Raw genomic sequence first — 17,220 nt, forward strand, 5'->3', positions numbered from 1 at the left:
TTAGGTGTATATATCACCAAGACAGTCTGAGAGATGGAAACCACTGGAGAACAGAAAGCAGGAAGAGTTTTTCATCAGGCAATCGCAAAGTGCTCTGCCCTTGGCCTCTGTATCCTCTGTGGCTCCCGTTGCCGCTGAGCTTGTGACAATCCTAAATCACTCCTTCCTCTCTATCAGCTTCTCATCATCTTCAAGACTTTCTGGAGATTATTCAAACCAAATCTTTGAGCTCTTTTCCTTAGTTTATCCAGGTTAACCATAGTCTTGGCATCAGATGACAGGCCTTTGGATGGAACTGAAGAAATGCCAAATCTCGCTGCCTGAGCAGCTTTCTTACTCTCCAAACTCATGGATACATGGACTCATTCAGCTCTCTTCTACATTCTCTCTGCCTGTGGTATCTCAGAAGTAATTTTTACCACTTTCTTCTCTGCTGCCTCATCCGCAGTTTCCTCAGGGGGTTCTTCCTCCTTGATAGGTTCTTCTTCCTCTGTTTTCCTCTCCAGTACATCCTCATTTGCCTCCTCTTCAAGATATGCCTGGAGCCTGTTGATGAGATCTTGTTTTATTCCCTTGGTTTCCAAACCATGAGCACGACATTCCTGCTTTAAGTTCAACAAGCTTCAGCTGACAGAGCTCCACCATCTCCACACCATCTTGTTACCCTTCCAGTCCACTCTCTTGTGGCACTTTTTTTTTTTTTTTTTTGTGGCACTTTTTATTTTTTTATTTTTATTTTTTAAAAGATTTTATTTATTTATTTGACAGAGAGAGATACAGTGAGAGAGGGAACACAAGCAGGGGGAAAGGGAGAAACAGGCTCTCTGCCGAGCAGGGAGCCCAATGTGGAGCTCAGTCCAGGGACCCTGGGATCATGACCTGAGACGAAGGCAGATGCTTAACAACTGAGCCACCCAGGAGCCCTTGTGGCACTTTTTTTTTTTTTTAAAGATTTTTTAATTTATTTATTTGACAGAGAGAGATCACAAGTAGACGGAGAGGCAGGCAGAGAGAGAGAGAGGGAAGCAGGCTCCCTGCTGAGCAGAGAGCCCGATGCGGGACTCGATTCCAGGACCCTGAGATCATGACCTGAGCCGAAGGCAGCGGCTTAACCCACTGAGCCACCCAGGCGCCCCCCTTGTGGCACTTTTTAAATTAAAAACCTCCTAACTGAGGCATCTGGGTGGCTCAGTCAGTAAAGCATCTGACTCTTGATTTTGGCTTAGGTCATGATCTCAAGGTTATGGGATCAGGCTCCGTGTTCAGCAGGGAGTTCGCTTGAGATTCTCTCTCTCCCTCTCCCTCTGCCCCTCCACTCACTTGCGCTCTCTCTCTCTCGTTTTATATATATATATATATATTATATATATATATATATAAATATAAATAATATATATATATAATTTAAATATTTTGAAACCCTCCACCAAACTGTACACTTAAAAGGGGTGAATTTGATATGTGAATTATTGCCCCCTTCAAAAAAAAATATCTGCTCCACATTTACCTGTGATCTTTCCTCAAGAAATAAGACAGGTTGACTTTTTTTTTTAACCACTCTATGAAGTAATCCCCTACCTTATATATTACACTTGATTTGCTTTTTTTCTGGAAACAGGAAATTGGAAGTTGCTGAAGATTGTAAGAAACCCGCTAACGAGGTCCCTTGGACCAGGGCTTCTAGTTCAGTCTGTCGCTGCAGTGACAACAAAGAGGCTTCCCTGTGTGCAGAGACCTGGGAGCAGAGTCTGGACACTGGGTTTACCTAGTGTCTAATCGACACAAATATTACCCCCACAGAGGGAAGGCCCAGGCCGGGTTCAAGAGTTACCATAGCAACGAGGGTCTGCCTGCAGTAAATCCTCTCCGGGGCAAGGCTGTCACCAAGTGAAGCAGGAGAAGTTACAGTTGACTTCACAGCTGGGTTAACATATGCTTTACCAGCTGCTCTGCCACTGGTGTATGCGAGAACTCACCCAGGGAGCCCAGAACCCGCCATGTCACCAGGTCAAGTCCTCCACTAGCAGTCTGCTTAATTCAGTAGAACAGTAGTTCTCAGCTATACCTCAGAACTTTCTGGAAGGCATGTTAAAATGTGGATTGCCGGGCCCCAAACCCAACATTTCTGCTTTGGTATATCCGGGGTGGGACCCAAGTATCTGGGTGTCTAACCTGTTCCCAGGCAAGGCTGATGATGCTGGTCTGGGCACCACACTCTGAGCATAGTGTTGAAGCTCTTTGCTCCTTGTGACATTCGGTAACTAGAGGGGAATTCCACACGGTGCTGAGCCATCCATGGAACGTTTGCTCTCAGGAGAGCAGGTTGGACAAGGCCTTGAGGACCTGGGTAGGAACGCCTCTCCCAGTCGGGCCACCTGCTCGGTCACCCTGGTCGGGCCCCTTAACCTGGAAGCAGTGGATTTATCAGGCATGTGGGTAGATGCTTGTGCGCTTGAGAACGTCTTCCTCTCTCTGCAGAGGTGACACAACTGACCACCCTTTATCAGGACAGATGATAGCGGTTCTGTGAGGGACCATCGGGCCACACGTTAATGCAGCTTCCCACCGGACACAGTGGGCCAGGAGCAAGGAGACTGGTCAGCACCTGACTCCAGGCTCTCCCAGCCAAGAGCTGCATGACTGGGGCAAGTTTCCTAACTTCTCAGAACCTTGTCTTGCAAAGGAGGATTCATCTCAGGAGGCAGCCCGTGGGGTGGGTTAATATTTAGAAACGTATTTGCTGTGATATTACATGCCTGCATTATTTCCTCATTGCCCTACTTTCCTCCAGTAGTAAGTAGGGAGCATTCCTCACCTTGGGGTGGGGGCTGCAGGTGCGACACCCCACTCCCGCTGTCCGGGCAGTCGGTTCCACTGGTAGGAACGGCATCATCTGGGACCATGCCCCAGGCCGAGTCATTCTGAATCTCTGGGGTCGGGGAGGCCCAGGATTCTGTGTTTTAACACATAACCTCTTCAGGTTAGTACACATGGCTAAAGCTAGAGAAGTTCTGGTCTAGAAGAAAGAAGTTTCAAGGAAGAGGCTCCGAAATCCATAGCTGAGGGGCACCTGGATGGCGAGGCTGACTAAGCCTCCACCTCTTGGTTTTGGCTCAGGTCGTGATACTCTGCAGCATGAGATCGAGCCCTGTGTTGGGATCTGTGCTCAGTGAGGAGTCTGCTTGAGATTCTCTCTTCTTCTCTCTCTGCCCCTTCTCCCCCCATAAATAAACGAATGAATGGATGAAACTTTTTTTTAAAAAATCCATAGCTCAGACAGCAGCCTGAAAGGCAGCCTGAAAGCCAGGGTGCGAATGTACACAGCATGCTGGGAGACAAAAGGGGGTTTCTTTGGAGGGACAAAGCTTGAGAAACAACCTGGAGCTTGTGCTCTAAGCCATGGAGTCAGGAAGAATTTGTGAAGATGTAATAGCTATCTATACATCCAGAAGGAAAACCAATTCAATCAGTGGAAAGGAGAGAGCATGAGAAGGGGTGAGATTATATCTTCGAGGGCCCAGTTCTCAAAGTATTCCCAGCCCCCTTCTCAAAGACCCCAGGGGGCCTGAATTGCAAAGGCTTATGAGGTCAGTCAGACCCTCTCCAGAGGTTAAAAGGAAGAGACAGACAGGAGGCATACACCTGAAGAGAAAAGTCGAGACTGAGCAGCCATCGTAGGGCCACTGGCACCCCATGTTACTGAGGGAGTAGACATGGAGAGAAGCCAGTCAGGAGAGAGAAAGCGAGCAGAGCAGAAAGCCAGAAAGAAGCAGGATAAGAAGCATGGATCAGAAGTAGGATCAGAAGCATGAGCTAAGAGTCCTGACTAGGCATGAGAGCGCCTCAGAGGCAAAGCATCAGAGGGAATAGAGTCATCAGCCATCTCCTGATGGTTGACAGTCTGGCCTCTGAGCTTCCACTAGCTGGTCCGAGAGGATCACTTCTCCAGACCTGCCCTTGCCCTCACCCTGTGCTGCTCCTGGGGAAGTTTTGGTCTGGGGTCACCCCCTGTGAACGTTTGGCTCTAGAGGAGCTGGCACTGAGGCAGGGGTCCCCTCAGGGCCCTGTGGCTGGAGAAGAGGCCTGGGAGGTGTCTGGGCTGCACAGCCCTGCACTATTGGGCAATCGGGGTGTGCCCTGAGGTTCCTGGAAAGTTGGCTCATTTCCTCCTCGGTCACCGAAAACTACCTCAGACGCCCGCCCGAGGTGAGGTCAGTTTCAGTTTAAGCTGCTTTGCATAAAAAGACAAAAATCCTCTTTCCTCTTGACCAGAAAACGGCAAAGCTTGAGGTGGCATTGAGTAAGGACAGGGTGGTCAGAAGACTCAGGTTCTCCTCTTGTTCTTCAGGACCGTGGCTGGGAAATCACTCAAGCAGCCACCGGACGCCTGGGCATCTCGCTAAGCAAACTCTGGAACGTGGTCCATCATGGTTGGTGGATCATTGTGCAGACCTCTTCCTCAGACCTTCTCTGAGTCCTCTGCAGGCCCTCTTCCCTGTACTTCCACAGTCCTGTGATCCTTTCCTTTAAATAGTGTCATTAAATGACATTATCACAGTGTCATTTTATGTGGATTTGGGAAACGAATTTCCTCCCCCACAAACACAAAGCTCCATGAGGAGCTTTTTTTTTTTTGGCTTACCATTGGATCGCTAGCAGCTGGTGTGTGCCTGGCTCACAGCAGGCAACTCATTGAATACATTCTTGTTGAATAAATGAATACTTTAAAATGCCTGAGGTTAAGTATGCCAGAGGTCAACTGTGGCATGAGTCTTTGCAAAAAGATTCATCACTGGGTTTTGTCATTAGGAAAACCTTTGAGGAGGTTTTTGTATTTATCTGCCACGTGCCATGTCCTGTGCTAGGTAATAGGAGGAGGGCGCTTACACAAGGGTGAAGAAAACAGGATCTCTACCCTTAAGAATAATTGCAGCCTGGGTGGGGAGACCTACCTTACCCTGTGGTGTCTCTGGGCCTTCCCTCTGTTGTTCTCCTGTCCAGAAAGCTATTTCCCATGTGGTCACAGTGGGGTGAAGCCACGAGGCCCATTCTATCCCCCAAGATTGGAAGAATAGACACTAAGAGATGGTTTTTCATGGTCAGGCCGTCGTGAATCATGACTTAGAACCAGAGAGGCCAAAAGTTCAGCATCGGGAGAGATGGTCTAAGTCCATTCTCCCAGGAGCCTCCAGGTAGGAGCCCAGCACTGATGGCCAAGGCACTGTGTGGTTCCAGGAAGTCCCAAGCTCATTGCATTGAAAGCCACACCCCAATTGCTATGGGGCAGATCAATGAAATTGTGCTCCCAGCACCTCTGTGATGAACAAGGGGCTCAGGGCACCCAGCAAATGAGGACAGTGTTCTGGGGACTCCATACGCCTACACCATGCTGCCAATTTCCATCCCACTGGGCCCTGGGCTCCTAAGAGGGTTCTGGGGCAAGGTCATGCTCCCATTGGGCAAGGATGCCGAGGTCACTGTCTGCTTTTTGTATTTATTCCCTGAGTCACTGCCTGGGCTTGAGAAGGGAAAACCCAGGCTTGCTGCTTGCAGCCACGTGGCCTGGCAACACTGGCCATGGGGATCCTCAAGGCCCCTCAGAGCCTACAAGTGCAGGGCATCCAGCGGCTGCTGAGTCTGACAGTCGTTAGACAGTGGACCCAGGAGCCCTCTCCTCACTCTCCTGGGACATGTCAGGGTGTGTTTCCATCCCTCTGGCCTGCAGCCCACACACCATTCATCCAGCGTGCTCCCATCAGCTGTCTTCGCTGGCTTTGAGCCAGATCTTGGCTCCTCCATCCTGAAAGCCAGGTGACCGGTGGCCTGGAGAACCCACGCACCGCCCCCCTGCCCCGCCGCCTTTGCATGGAAACCATGGAATTTCCCCAGCAAATTGTCTTTGGTGACTCCGATGCTACAGGAAGGTCAGAGAATGCCAGGGAGGAAGTGCTAGCTCTGCCTGCACCGTCTGGGGCCCCTCCCAAGGGGACAAGAAAGCTCGGTGTTTGGACACACAGGACCCTGACCCCAACCGGGAGCATCTCTGCTGCAGGTGGGTCTCCCCTTACACGTTGGACACTGCACTCCCTCATCTCAGCAGGGATTCCCAGCCCTGGCTGCACACCAGAACCCCCGGTGCCCAGGCTGCACCCCACAGCAATTACATCGCAATCTCTGGGTGGAGCCAGGGTGGGCACCCGTGCTCTTTAAAGCTCTCCAGGCGCTTGTGGGATGCAGATGGTGTTGAGGGTCATGAATTAAGGAAATAAAACACTTGTACCAGAGCTTTCTGCTTGGGCATGTGGTGTTTGGGTTCAGATCCTTCCCCCATGGCTTATCAGTTACGCCGTTGCAAGTCTCCCTGCTCATGAAAGCCTCAATCTCCTCATCTATAAAGTGGGCATAATAATAAAAGTGCCTACGTCGTAGGCTGGCATAGGAATAAATGCACGCGCCAGCTTACACCAGCGGGTCAGTCATTTCCTTCCAACTAGTCCTCTGCTCTGCCTTTCTGTACCCCCAAACTGTAAATTCCTGAGTCTACTCCAGCTTTTGAGTTTCTAGTACTTTGTTCAGTGCTTTGCACATAATGGTCCTCAATAAATATGAATCAGTGAGCTGGAAGGGGATTCTTGTTTTGCATTGAGACGTGCTTCCTCATATAGCTCTGGAAGAGATCCAGGGTCCATACACAGATTTTGTTTAGCCACTTATTCCACCTTTTTTTGCATGTGTACTATGTGCCAGCCTCTAAGAATTTGAAGATAAAGACACAAGTGCTGTCACTGAGCAGTTGAGAGTCTAGTGAGGACACAGATTCATGACCTTGTATTTTCTTTATTATGCTATGAAGGTGACACAGAAGCACTCCCAGCACACAGAGGCAGGGAGGGGACCTTTGAGCTGGGTATAAGGAGGAGCTTGCTCTATGGAGATTCAGGGAAGAGCATTACAGGCAGAGGGAACAGCATCAACAAAGCCAGAGGCCCGGAGGGTGTGGTGCAGTCTAAGGATGGTTTGCTATGAGAGGAGAGAGCTTGGGGTTGGGAGTGGTGGGAGATGAGGCTGGACAAGCAGGTTGTGGCCCGAATGGCAAGGGCTTGAGGGCTGGGCTCAGAGGACACGGAGCTTTACCCCATCAGGAAGAGAGGACCCAGTCATGTTTGTGAGCCAGGGAGGTAAACAGAGCACACCTGTGCTTGTTTCCTTCCATAAACCCGTTCAGCAGCCACTCCTTCCTCCGGTGAGTCCTGAGGCTGGGTGTCCCCGCTGCCCCTCCTCCTGGTCCCAGCCTGGGAGAGGCCTGCCAGGTGGAGGCAAGCTTTCCCCCACTTCTGGGTCAGAAGGTCAGATGAAGGAGAGTGGGTGTGCAAGACGGTATAGGGTGGGGGCAGCGATGATTCCTGAGAGTTTCTATTTGGTGGAGGCAAACTTTTGAGTTCAGACCTGCTGAAAAAGCTGGGGCGGCCTTGTGGAAGGGGCCCTGGGGTGGCTGGGGAGTCAGGATGCTTCCTTTACTGTTTGTTTTAAAGCATGACTCTGCCCTTGCCAGCTCTGGGACCTTGAACCCTCGATGCCCTTCAGTTTCATCAGCTGTAAAACACAGGCCATGGACCAGTTGATCTCCCAACTCTGATTCCAGGGAAAGAGGAAGCACAGGAGAGCTGCTTGGGATTGGAAGGATAAGCAGCTGCAGGTGGGGGCTTTCAGATAGAACGAGGCCTCCTGGAGGGGCAGGAGGCTTTTGAGAGTGGCTGGGAGGGACGCCTGGGTGGCTCAGTTGGTTAAGCAGCTGCCTTCGGCTCAGGTCATGATCCCAGTGTCCTGGGATCGAGTCCCACATTGGGCTCCTTGCTTGGCGGGGAGCCTGCTTCTCCCTCTGCCTCTGCCTGCCATTCTGTCTGCCTGTGCTTGCTCTCTCTCCCTCTCTCTCTGACCAAAAAAAAAAAAAAAAAGAGAGTGGCTGGGAGACCTGGGCTTGGCCCCAAGGCCTGGAGTGGAGTTCACGGCTAGGCCCAGCAGACAGAAGTCCAGACGCCTTGGTGAGACTGCCTAGGGTAAAGTGCAAGAATGCAGCTGGGGTCCAGCTGCTCCAGCCCCCATGGGGGGCTCCCCTCCTTTTCCAGCTGCCCCTTGGTCCCCCAGCAAAGTGTAGCTCAGGGGGTTAAGCCCAGGGGCAGATACCAGGCTCCAAGGGGGCAGTAGAGGTGGAACATCAGCCGGGGCCCCTGGGCCAGAGAGCCTGAGGAAAGCAAGGCTGGGCCGTGGGACACCTCACTGGGCCTCCCTGGGACCAGCCCTGCCTCCTGCTTAGTCATAGTCATCGTGGAGTCCTCAGGTTCTCACCTATCCTTGTTTTGAGAAATATTTCCTTATACCTTTATTGGCACAAAATGCTACCATTTTTCTGAATATATGATAGATACTAAGATAAATTTTATAATTACTTTTTAAAAATGCAAACACCTTTTTAGATGTGAGTGGATGAAAAGACCTGGCAGGCGTTCACAAAGCAAACACAGCCTGAGAGTTGACAGGGCTGGGTCCCGTGCTCACTTTGGGCTCTGCCTTCTCACGGGAGTGAGAGCGGGATCCCATGGAACCACCTGGAAGGTTCAGGAAAGACTCACGAGGGGAGGACCCTGAGCTGAGACCTGGACAGCTAGAGAGATTTGGCCAACTGAGGGAGAGTGGCAGTTCAGAAAAAGGAACAGCCTAGGCAGAAGGCAGGCACCAGAGATGCTGATTGTGGTGGGAGCAGACAGCTGACACAGAGATGTTCCTTTTCCTGCCCTCACAACTGCATTCAGTTATCCATATTTGCCTCTGTTTACCATTTCTCCCCCACCCCAGCCCTCTAGACCACAAGCTCCAGGAGAGGGGATGGTATGCGTTATATTCTCTGCAGAATTCCCGTGCCCCGCACAATGACTAGCATATAGAACAAATGTTCACCGAAGCTGGTATTGAGTGAACAAGTAAATGGGAAATGATTCTCATGTTAATGTGAGATCAAGTCAGAAAGGGCTTTGAAGCTGTGCTAATGAGTTGGGATGTTATCTTAGAGGCAATAAGGAGCCACTGAAGGTTTTAAATAGGGGAACAACTCTGTCAGCTTTGTGTTCTAGGAATCACTTTCTGGCTTTGCCTGGAGAAGGGCTGGAGACAGAGCCCAAGCGGCAGAGGCTGGTGACCTAAATCCAGCCATGGCTGTGAGACTTGAGAGTTCAGGGAGATGTGCTCTGGGGGCCAGGGGCACCTGGACATCAGGAGTGGGTGGGTGGGAGATGGAGGTGGCCAGCAGGGGGTGCCCAGGTTGCCAGTTTAGACAGGTTTACCACTAACATCCCATTGGACTGTGTACACATACCATCACTGTCCTTAACCTCGAGGCATTGCTACGATTTATGATCTCTTTATGTGACCCTCCCCTAAGTAGGCCATGAGTCCTGGGGGGCCAGGCTGTCTTCACCATCATATCCCACATGCTTGGCACGGTGCCCCCAGCATGTGGTCCCCCTCAGTGGGCGTTTAATGGATGAAATTCTGATTGAAAATTGTATGTACAAATTTAAGGGTGGGTGGTAGTACTATTTAATAAATACAACGTGATAGGCATCTTTTAAAACATGGGGCACATGCAAGAAAAAGACATTTAAAATTTGGGGAGCAGTGGTCAGAGGCCTGGGAGGCACACTGGGGAAGGAAGAGGGACTTGGCGGAGCAGAATGGAGTGGGGCTTCCCTGGTCAGTGAGAAGTGCTGAGCAAAGGAGGCCTTCTAGGTTTGGCAGCTGGCACTCAGTGCTGCCTCTCCCCGAGATGGGAGCCTGTTCGGAGCAGCAGGTTTGGAAGACTAGATGATGAGTTTGGTGTCTGTGGGACTTCTGGTTTGTGACAGAAATTGGTGCAGGCTGGTGGGGGTGGGTGGGGTAGGGTGCCTGGGTGACTCAGTCGGTTAAGCATCCGCCTCTTGATCTCAGGGTCCTCAAAGCCCCACATTGAGCTCCACGCTGGGCGTGGAGCTTACTTAAAAGAAAAAAAAAAAAGGCTAGAAATTAGGGTGTCTCCAACAACTGCAGGTTCTGGAAAGAAAAAGTGTGACAAGATGTCGAGAGGAGGGCTGAGATGCCCCAGAGAAAAGGACTTTTAAAGAAGAGGCTGGGAGCACCTGGGTGGCTCAGTGGGTTGAGCATTTGCTTTCAGCTCAGGTCATGATCCCAGGGTCCCGGGACTGAGCCCCGCATCCGGCTCTCTGCTCAGCTGAGAGCTTCTCTCTCTGCCTCCTGCTCCCCCTGCTTGTGCTTTCTCCCTCTCTCTCTGTCAATTTAAAACAAACAACTCCAAAGGAGGACGCTGAGGGATGAGTGGGAGCTGGAAAGGCACAGCAGCTCCTACCTCTGCACTGGGGTTGGGGGAGGGGTGTCTTGTGACTTCCTCTCCCATCCTCCTCATTATTATCACCTCACCATTACCGCAGGGAGAGCCACCAGCTCTGTAGAGCCTTCACTGAAACCCTAGCTCCCCAGGATTCACTCCGGCATGCCCAACTCTTTCTCCTCAGCTCAGTCTCGTATCATTTCTGCTTCACACACCCCCCCACGGTCTTCACACTCCTGAGTTCTTGAGGTAGTCCTGGCCGTCCCCCAGGGAACGGTGCCCTGGGGAGAGTCAAGGACGTTTGCAGGGTCCCTTCCACTTCTGCCCCTTTCCTCTGCCTGCTCTGGTCCGGCTGGGAGGACATCCGGGTCCCAGGCTGGCAGCAGGGGGGCAGTGGCCCGGCCGGTTGCCCGCCATGACACACCTAGCTTCCACAAGCTGCAGGCGGGGTGCGGCAGGGCGCCAGCAAGTGTCTAACCGGCACTGAGGGCAAAAAGCCCCGATGGATGCCATTTATTGATTTCTGTGGGTAACTTCCTGCCGTGACCAATTTTGGCTACCGACGCGATGCCGCTGAACGTGGAACCGGGACGAGGCTGGCAGCGTACAGTACGTAATATTACGCTTTCCTGTCATAGCCCCGCTATGCAGACCCGAGAGGTGGAGACAGCCTCGAGAACGTGTGTGATTATGACCTATAATTAAGCAGGAAATAAGTTTTGAGTATTTATTGCTTTTTAAAAGCATAACTTATTTTCTCAGAAGTTTTCATAATTTAATTTTTTAAAACAGTGGCTGTTTAACAACTGGTTTACCAAATTCCTGTAAATTTAACAGGTCTTACAAACAGCACAGAATGGCCCCAGGAAACCACTGAGTGGTCCGTGGGCCAGGAGAAAAGGGGGACTCTCCAAACCCCAAATTTTAAGGGGTGACATTTCCACCGATGTGGATCTCTGCTGGTCTCCTCTCCCTATCCGTCTGGGGGAACTGTCAGTCTGGGCGGCAGGTGATGGGCAGCAGGCCTCAGCATCCCTGTTTATAGTAAGACCCAGGGGGAGCAGAGCCTGGGCACCCCTCCCTCCTGCAGACGTGGGCTTTCCTGATACTGGACCCCTGAGCCCTGTGCTTACCCAGACCCCAGTCTCTGGACCCCTACCCTTGTCAGCCCAGAGCCAGGAAGCTTGAGAGACACAGTGCCCTTTATCTTTGAGGGTGAGGGTTGGAACTTCCACAGTGGGGATGATGGGGCAAGCCTGCTTTCTGGGCAATGAAGAAAACAAAAGAGAATAGAGCTTCCTTTTGTTTGTTTATTAAGAGCTGCAGGGTGAGGCAGGTCCTTGCTAGGTCTGACTGGATGTGGGACCCAAGAGAGCTTCAGGGCTGCTAACTCAACCTGGTCTCACTTTGTAACAGGGAGAATGGAAAACACTGAGGAATTCAGTGGACACATTCTAAATGTGTCACTCTTTGCACTAGGTCTTTGGTGACATCAGAGGTGATGACACACAGCAATGAAAACTTTGTCTTGGCTACCCCAGGAAATGAGTTGGATCTCTGGTTTGATGTTCCTTGTTCCTGTCTCTGACCATTGTGGGAGCTGAAAGAAAGAGGTCACCTTCTACCACATCCCAAATACATCTCAGTCACTGGTTGATGTCTTTCACTCGGCTAAATGTGCCTTCCCCTTGTCCCTAATCACAGCCCATCATAAGGCAAACTATCACACCAGGGTCCCTCCTAGCTCCTTCTCAGAGGAGCTGCCTTTCTTACTTGTAGGGCTTCTGCATTGTCCCTGGGGTCTTCCTTTGAGTGTGGGGTTTATATGCTCTGCTTTCTAAGCTCTGGAAGACTAGGACCTTGTCATTCACTCATTCATTCATTCATTTCCTTATTCAGTGGGGAGGGGGTTGGAGGAGAAGGAAGATGGAAGTTTTCTTGAAGACTCTTGAAGACTAAGCGTGAGTCAGCTAGAGGGAAGCATCCACTCTGAGTGGAGGCAGAGCGGGCAGACCACCCATCACTTTCAAGGCCTCATGGTTCAAACATGTTCACTCTACAAACGCCATTACCATCACAGTGAGTGGGCTGGTTTCCCACTAAATTTCTGAGACCCACCACAGCAGTTTTCTGCAGCATTAAGATATATCTAATGAAAAAAGTAATAAGGGAGAGGAGGTGGGAAAATCTTTCTACCCTTTCAACAATCCTAGTTCTGCTGTCCTCTCAGACCCTGAGCTAGTAGGGTACCTGACTTCTGTAAAGAGTAAAACAGTATCCCAATGCCATGCATGGTACTTATTCTCTTTTTTTTCAATTTGCCTACAGGTTACTCTCAGAGGGTATTTCCATGGATTCTGCTCCGTGCACCCCTGCCTGAGGACAGCCTCAGCCCTGCTTTTCTGCCTTCTGGTAAAGTACATTTTATTCCTTTATTCTGAGCAAAAAAGATTAATGTGTTGTTCCCTTTAAGAAACCCAGTCCTGGGGCGCCTGGGTGGCTCAGTGGGTTAAAGCCTCTGCCTTCGGCTCAGGTCATGGTCTCAGGGTCCTGGGATCGAGCCGCATCAGGCTCTCTGCTCAGCAGGGAGCCTGCTTCCCCCTCTCTCTCTGCCTGCCTCTCTGCCTACTTGTGATCTCTGTCTGTCAAATAAATAAATAAATAAAATAGTTTTTAAAAAAAGAAAAGAAAAGGAAACCCAGTCCTGTCTGTATTCTATATAGCTGCATAATGGTTTAAAGTTTAATTTCTCACCCTTTAATGCTGCTTACTTATATAATATCTTGGGAGATTTAGGGGAAATTCAGGCATAGCTGTCAGAAGGCTCAGATGTGGGACTATTTTGCCATCTACTGGTCATTTCTGAGTATGACAAATTGAGCTTGCATTGAGCCTCCTGTTCATACATTTGAAAATTTTGAGTTGACTTGAAAGTTAAAAGGCGGAAAACCTGTGTGCGACAACAGGTGTAACTAACAAGGGATTTGTGTCAGATTCCATGAAGAACTCTTAGAAATTAATATAAAGAATACAGTAGAAAAATGAGCAAGAGGGGCGCCTGGGTGGTTCAGTTGTTTAAGCAACTCTTGGTTTGTCTTGGATAGTGATCTCAAGGTCCAGGGATCAGCGTCATCAGGCTCTGTGCTCAGCGCGGAGTCTGCTTGTTCCTCTCCCTCTGCTCCTCCCCCACCATCTCACTCTGTCTCTCAAGTAAATAAATAAATTTTAAAAAGAAAATTGAGCAAGAGACTTTTAAGGAGATGTTTCATGAAAGAAGATATGCAATGGACAATGAATTTATGAAAGATGGTCAGCTTCTTAGACTCTTGGGGGAAGAAGAAAGGTATAGTGGAAGACTGAATACTTAAAAAAAAAAAAAAAACTCCCAAATAATTCAGATTTTACCCACTAGGGGGAGAAATTTTACCTCACTTTGCATCAGGAGCTGCAAATTAAGTCCACAATGAACTATCTATCACTGTATACCCTTCAGAATGGTTAAAACTGAAAGGCTAACAATGCCAAATTGGCAAAAAATGTGGGGCAACAGGTACTCTTACTGCTGGAGGAAATGCAAGTTGACACAATTTTGAAAAATTGTTCAACATTATCTTAAAAAAAATTAACAACAAAACAACAAAAACAAGCAAAAAACTGGGCTTCAAAGGAAGTGAGGCATAAAATAATGCATACTATATGATAATAAGTGTATAAGGGCACAAAACAGCTTATACTGTAGATGTCAGGATAATGGTGACCTCTGGCGTGGAGGGTGGAAGCCAGGATTGGGACCCAGCTTGAGAAGGCCTTCTGGGGTTGGTAATGTTAGGTTTCTTTCTTTCTTTCTTTCTTTCTTTTTTTTTTTCTTTTTTAAGATTTTATTTATTTATTTGACAGAGAGATCACAAGCAGGCAGAGAGGCAGGCAGAGAGAGAGAGGGGAAAGCAGGCTCCCCGCCGAGCAGAGAGCCCAATGCAGGGCTTGATCCCAGGACCCTGGGATCATGACCTGAGCAGAAGGCAGAGGCTTAACCCACTGAGCCACCCAGGCGCCCCATAATGTTAGGTTTCTTTACCTGCATGCTTATAGGAGTGTATTGACTTTATGATAATGTATCTTTGATTTGAGCACTTAAAAATATATTTAACACTTCAGTTACAAAGTTAGAAAGTAAAAAAAAAAAAAGAAAAAAGAAAGTGTAGGGGGTTGCTTAACCAGTAGTTGTCGGTGGAGGCAAGAGTGTGTAGAAAGGAGACACCAGAAGAAACTCAACACAGGGCAGATATAGCTGTTGGCCATAAAACAATCCCCAGGTAATTCGGGTTCTAACCTCTATGGGGGCAAGTCTGCTCCCTCTTCCAGTCCTTTCTCCCTGAGAATTCTGGCTGTAGGCAAAGATTCTGTTTTGACCTTTTTTTTTTTTTCTTTTGAATTCTTTCTGTAGGAAGAATGTCCACAAGTGTAATAATTTGGTCAAAGGGTACATTTTTATTTTATTTTATTTTATTTTATTTTATTTTATTTTAATGTCTTGTTTCATGAACTTTGCCAGACTGTCCTCCAAAACAACTTAGAGCAACTCAGCATGACCCCAAAGGACATATTTCCTCAGGCCTTCCAACAGTAGATTTTTAAAACAGGGTCCTTCAGTAGGTGAATGGATAAAGAACCAGTGGTACCACAAGGCAATGGAAAGTCTTCGGTGCCCAAAAGAAATGAGGTCTTAAGCTATGAAAAGACATAGAGGAACCTTAAGTACACGCTACTCAATGAAAGACACTGGTCTGAAAAGTCTACATACTATATGACTCCAATTGTGTGACATTCTGGAAAAGGCTAAACTAGGGGGACAGTAAAAGGATCCGTGTTGGAGGAGGGTGAAGGAGGAGGGCTGGAAGAAGAGGTGGAGCACCGAGGATTTTTGTGGGTATGACACCTCTCTGTATGATACATGTCAGTATTAATTAGTCCAAATGCACAGAAGATACAACACCAAGAGTGAAGCCCCATGTAAACTGTGGACTTTGGATGATGATGGTCCGTCCATATGGGCTCATCAATTACAACAGATTATAACTACTGTGACTAGAGATGTAGATACTGGTGGTGTGTGTTGGGGGGGGTGTCCATGGGAAATCTGTACCTTCCACTAAGTTTTGCTGTGAACCTAAAACTGCTTGGGGGCGTGGGGGAATAAAGCCTTGAGAAAAACAGTTACAGATCCAGTGTTAAGTCACCTAAACAAAAGCCTGAGGAAGCACTTTCATGGGCGGGAAAGCTCAGAGAGAGCAGTTCCTGGTTGAACAGAGCACTGAGTGTGGAGGGATGGGGAGAGGAGGGATGATGGGGCGTTTGTGGAGGTAGGTGGGGGGTAAGTTCTGGAAGAAGACACCTAAGCAGCTAAGATAGGTGGTTACTTAGTGGGGGATGGACAGTGAGAACAGTGATAGCCAGAAGAGTGAGCTGTTTGCCGTGTCACTTCTGTATGGCTTTAATTTTGGAACCTTATGATGGTTTATGTATTGAAATCAGAGAAAGTTTGAAACCTAGTAACTTCAAAGGCTGAAATACCTCCTGCGGTATCACTTGAAAGAGCACTGGTGACCTTGGGGGAGATATTTGGTCAAGAGAAGGCCGTGAAACCCATTCTAATAAAGTCGGGAGAGAAGGAGGAGAAGCAGAGACAGACTGCAGGCTTGTTTGTCTGACTGCGTGCGATGGAGGGAGGGAAGTAGGCAGTAGCTAGAGGGCCAGGATCAAGGGAGGTTTACTCTGGTGAGAGATTTGAGAGATCTACTGAGGGTACAGGGGTGAAAGGGAAGGAATCGAAGGAGAGGGAGGATGAAAGGCCAGGAGGCTGGGAACCCAGAGCTGGGGAGCTCTGCCCAGGGCCTAAATCTCGCTGGGGTGTGGTGAGCCCTGGGGACAGGGGAGGCCACAGGGACTGCCCAGGAATTTTACAGCAGATTAATGCTCTGGTCACGGGTTGTGCTGATGGCTTCCAAGGCCATTGTGAATCTGCTACTTTCTGCAATGATGGAAATGTTCTATATCTTTGCTGTTTGGTGTGGTAGGTGCAAGCCACATAAAGCTAGTGAGTGCTCGAAATGTGGCTAAAGGGACTTAGGAACTGAATTTTTAGTTTTATTGAATTTTTTTAACATCCAATTTTAATTGAGATAGAGTTGACAAACAATATCCTGCACATATTTAAAAGGTACAGTTTAATAATATTTGGTATGTGTATGACACCCATACCTGTGAGACAATCACCACAGTCGAGATAGTGAGCATCTCTCTCAGCTCAGGGTCTCCTTATGTGCTTTTGTAATCTTTTCCTCTTGCCCTTTGCAGTTCTTTTTTAAAAAACATTTCATTTATTTATTTGCCAGAGAGAGAGAGAGCATAAGGAGGTGGAGCGGCAGAGAGAGAGGGAGAAGCAGGCTCCTCACTGAGCAGGGAACCCAATGTGGGATTCGACCCCAGGACCCTGGGATCATGACCTGGGCAGAAGGCAGACACGTAACCCACTGAGCCACCCAGACATGCCAGCTCCTTCAACCACCCCCCACCGCCCCACCACCCGTGCTGTTTTATCCATCCCCAGGCAACTGCTGACCTGCTTTTAGTCAGTATAGATTAGTTTGAACTTTATATAAGTGGAATTATACAATATTTTCTCTCTACTTGTTCAGCATAATTATTCAGCGATTCATCCGTGTTATATCAATAGTTCATTCCTTTTTATCACTCAGTAGTATTCCTTTGTATGGATACACTACAATTTTTTTCATCCATTCATCTGTCGATGAACATTTGCTTCTTTTCTCCAGTTTTAAGGC

The 17,220-nt window shown here is 48.8% G+C and overlaps 1 pseudogene; it reads right to left on the reverse strand.

Annotated features, from left to right (window-relative positions):
* On the reverse strand, positions 1–645 carry LOC125104447 (SAP domain-containing ribonucleoprotein-like; annotated as a pseudogene).
* Positions 646–17,220: the final 16,575 nt, after the last annotated feature.

This window comes from Lutra lutra, chromosome 7, assembly GCF_902655055.1.
Source record: "Lutra lutra chromosome 7, mLutLut1.2, whole genome shotgun sequence".
In the NCBI taxonomy this organism is placed as follows: domain Eukaryota; kingdom Metazoa; phylum Chordata; class Mammalia; order Carnivora; family Mustelidae; genus Lutra; species Lutra lutra.